Source organism: Erinaceus europaeus, chromosome X, assembly GCF_950295315.1.
Source record: "Erinaceus europaeus chromosome X, mEriEur2.1, whole genome shotgun sequence".
NCBI classification, from domain to species: Eukaryota; Metazoa; Chordata; class Mammalia; order Eulipotyphla; family Erinaceidae; genus Erinaceus; species Erinaceus europaeus.
The window spans coordinates 10,802,671-10,807,142 of NC_080185.1; the positions used below are offsets into that span (position 1 = coordinate 10,802,671).

General features: G+C 40.1%; 1 non-coding gene across 1 annotated transcript; it reads left to right on the forward strand.

Annotated features, from left to right (window-relative positions):
* Positions 1–1,162: 1,162 nt before the first annotated feature.
* Positions 1,163–1,311, forward strand: LOC132535968 (U12 minor spliceosomal RNA). Its single transcript, XR_009547679.1, has one exon. It is a non-coding gene; the product is annotated as a U12 minor spliceosomal RNA (small nuclear RNA).
* Positions 1,312–4,472: the final 3,161 nt, after the last annotated feature.

The window sequence follows — 4,472 nt, forward strand, 5'->3', positions numbered from 1 at the left end:
TTCCATCAGGAATACCATCATAAGCCCTCTGGTGGGCCTCTCTAGGACCTTGTTCTCACTATAAATTAGCAATGGTAGGGACTGCCTCAGTCTCCAAAAGGAACCTGAGTCGACCTACTATGCCACTTGAGGAGGACTTGTCCTGAAATGAGTGCTACATAAGAACATGGCTAGCTCAGTTGGTAGACCATGAAACTCTTAATCTCAGGGTCCTGAGTTCAGGTCCAACATTGAGCTCCAGTATAGGAAAATGACACACGACTTGTCTGGGGTTAAAGAAATGTGGTTTTTTCATAATAATAATCATGAAGGTAAGAAAAAGAAGAAGTCTAGCTAAGAGAAATGGCAGAAGCCATAGGTCCTTCATCTGGCTACACAAGACACCAGATGTGAAGACCTCAGGAAGATCATTCAGGAGCTATGCCAGGAAGAGAACACAGAGCTGGAGAAGATCCCAAAAAGGATCCAAACTGCTCCAGGTCCTTGCTTATATAGTATTTTGTACCTAAAATTCTTAGTGAGTTTGTGTAAATCCATGGTATGCTTGTCAGGCTAACATCAGCCACATGATAATTATACCCCAAAGTCATTCACACCATGATCTCTGTTCCCAAGAGAGTACAGCCTAGAATGTTCCTGCAATCTCAGACTTACAGGGACTAGAAGGTTTCACATGTTCCTGTATTAAATATAAGTATATGTGGTCACTGGGTCAGATCGATGGGGTCAACAATTAATTTTATTTATATATTATATTCAAGTTTGGGAGCTACTCTCTGCACTAATCCAGATTTCCACCCCCATTCTCAAATCTGACAATATTTTAGTCCACCTCTTATTTTTTCTTATTGTTCAACCTTCTGCTTCTGTGGCTATTTGTTCAGATTTTGAAGACCCCAGAGGAGGAGATGACTTCTTTCCTACCAAACCGTGTAATAACTATTATTCTCCAAAAAAAAAAACCTTGAGGTTGAATAAATCCGTGCCCTGCCCACCCCTCCCTATAAGTTCTACCATAGTCAAGGATTTTAATAGTTTCTAAAATGAATATATTCTATTGTGGTTGTTCATCAACTCTCAGAGAAAATCAACAACAAAGAGACAATAGATCTAAGTGGCAGTCTTAAATTTCAAGAATCTATGCCTGGAAACAACATCCTCAATACCTTAAACTTTTAAGTAATGAAAATAACGGTTCAAGGTGACTACCAAATTCTCATGCTAACGTAAGACGAATTTTTGAGCTGGTAAAGGTCACCCTTAAGGTTACCTGCCTACTTTGTGGGATGCCTGGGAGCTGTGATTTTCCCCCCTTAAAAAATAAATAAGGGGGGGAGGGGGAAGATGGCGGACTGAGAAGCTGCTAACAGCGTGTGCTCTGATCACATCTTCTGGAAACGGTAGGATTTTCTGCCTTTAGCAGGTCAGTCAATAAGGGGTGACACCAAAGAGGTGATTATAATTTAATTTGGGTTAAGAATTAGAGTAAAGGTGGCACGGACTAGCGGGCGGGCTGCTCCAGACTTACCAGGCGGCGTCGGGTAAGGCGAGTGCGCCAGGCATTGTCCTCTGCCCGGGAAGGCGGCTCCTCCTCCAGCCGGTTGCTGAGCGCTGCTGGAGCGCTGCAGAGGACCCGGAGAGAGCACTTTAGCTTGGGGGCTTTCTCTTGGGAGTCTCCAGGGACCACTACAACCCTGAGGGCGGATCCAAAGACTTCTTGAGTATAGCTCTAATTGGAACAAAGGACTTGGAGCTAGTTTTCATTTTCGAGAAATCCTTTAAAAAGTCTGGAGGGGGGGGTTCCCGGAAGATGGCGGACAGAGAAGCTGCTAGCCGCTGAGCTCCAAACACATTCCCTGGAAACAATAGGATTTTCTGCCTTTAGCAGGCCAGCCAATAAGGGGACATAGTGGTGACAAAGAGGTGACTATAACTTAATTTGGGTTAAGAATTAGAGTAGGGGAAAAATTCTTTTTTCTTCCTTTTAATTTTCAAGCATACATCCTTCCCGCCCCCCCCCCCATAAGCAATCCCTGGGGACCAGCTCCTAGCAGGATACCCCATACCACCAAACAGGGTGTTTTTTTTTAATTCACTGATAGATATTTGGGAAGTTCCTTGCACTGCTCTTTAATTACAACTCTTCTTCTTATCTTCTCCCTTTTCTCTCTCTTGTTTCTCTCTCTCTCTCTCTCTGTCTCTCTCTTTTTTAATCTTGTCATACACTTCTTTCTTCTTTGCCTTTCTGAATTTGTGAATTACTTTGGGGAAGAAATCTGACTCGGAATGGACTCTCTATGTGTGTATCTCTGCTCTAGTTCCATTTCCCCTCTTGTTACCCCTAGAATATACAGTGGATACTAGATTTGCATAACTGTCTATTCTTGCTATCCTCTCTTTCTTTTCTCTTTCTTCACTGGGATTTGGTTACTATTTTTTCACGGACTGGAGAAATTGTTTGGCTAACTGGTAACGATTAAACTACTTCAATACTTACTTCAGTTGCTACTGTAATTCCGGAGGTTGGTGAGTGAAATTGTCATAAAGGTATTTAATACAGTGTTACTTGTACTCAAGACACAACAACTGAGGAACAACAGAGCATAAAAAAAGATAAACACATAAATAAAAAATGGGTAGATTAAAAACAAATAAAACGGCTACCCCAATGAATGAAGACAAGAGGCCAGAAGAAACCACAAATCAGCCAGAAGTAACCATAGATAAGAAAAGTATGCAAGCAATAATAAACTTAATAATCACATAAATGAAAACAACATTGGAGGAAAGGAATGGCAGTATTAGGGAAACAACAGTTGAGACCTCCAAGGAAAATACTGATTATCTTGAGGCAATTAGAGAACTGAAAGCTGAAATAGCTGTAATGAAGAAAGAAGCTGAGGCAAGGGAAAGCAGACTAACAGAAGCAGAAAACAGAATTAGTCAGACAGAGGATGAGTAGATAAAACAAAGAAAGAGGTGAAAGAGCTTAAAAAGAGATTGAGAGACACTGAAAACAACAACAGAGACATATGGGATGATCTCAAAAGAAGTAACACTTGTATAATTGGCCTGCCAGAGGAAGAAAGAGAGGAAGGGGAAGCAAACATACTAGAGGAAATAATACAAGAAAACTTCCTAGACCTGAATAACAGATAGGATATCAAGGTGCAAGAGGCCCAGAGAGTACCAAACAGAATCAACCCAGACCTGAAGACACCAAGACACATCATAGTCACAATGAGAAGAAGTAAGGATAAAGAAAGGATTCTAAAGGCTGCAAGAGAGAAACAAAAAGTCACATACAAGGGAAAACCCATAAGATTATCTGCAGACTTCTCCACTCAAACTCTAAAAGCCAGAAGGGAGTGGCAAGATATATATGGAGCCCTGAATGAAAAAGGGTTTCAACCAAGGATAATATATCCTGCAAGACTTTCATTCAAACTAGATGGAGGGATCAAAACCTTCTTAGATAAACAACAGTTAAAGGAGGCAACCATCACCAAGCCGCACCTGAAAGAGGTACTAAAAGACCTCTTATAAACAAGAATATCACTATAATACTTGCAATATATCAGAGTAAACATTTTTTTAGAACAATGGCACTACAATACATTAAATCATAATATCAATAAATGTGAATGGCTTAAACTCACCCATCAAAAGGCACAGGGTGGGGGGATGGATCAGAAAACGTAACCCAACCATATGCTGCTTGCAAGAATCCCATCTGTCACAACAAGATAAACACAGACTTAAAGTGAAAGGATGGAAAACTATCATACAGGCTAACGGTCCACAAAAGGCAAGAACAGCCATTCTCATCTCAGACACGATAGATTTTAAATTAAATAAAGTAATAAGAGATAGGCCAGGACATTATATAATGATTAGAGGATCAATCAGCCAGGAAGACTTAACAATTATTAACATCTATGCACCCAATGAGGGACCATCTAAATACATCAAGCAACTACTGAAAGAATTTCAAAAATACATCAATAGTAATACAATAATAGTGGGAGACTTCAATACCCCACTCTCACACTTAGACAGATCAACAAAGCAGAGAACCAATAAAGATACAAGAGAATTGAATGAAGAGATTGACAGACTAGACCTCTTGACATTTTCAGACTCCTCCACCTCAAAAAACTGGAATAGACCTTCTTTTCAAATCCACATAACACATCCTCAAGGATAGACCACATGTTAGACCACAAAGAGAGCATCAATAAATTCAAGAGCATTGAATCATCCCAAGTATCTTCTGAGACCACAGTGGAGTAAAACTAACATTTAACAACAAACGGAAAATTATTAAAAGACACAGAATTTGGAAACTAAACAACATGCTCCTAAAAACCACTGGGTCAGAGACTCACTCAAACAGGAAATTCAAATGTTCCTGGAAACTAATGAAAATGAAGACACAACCTATCAAAATATTTGGGACACAGCTAAAGCAG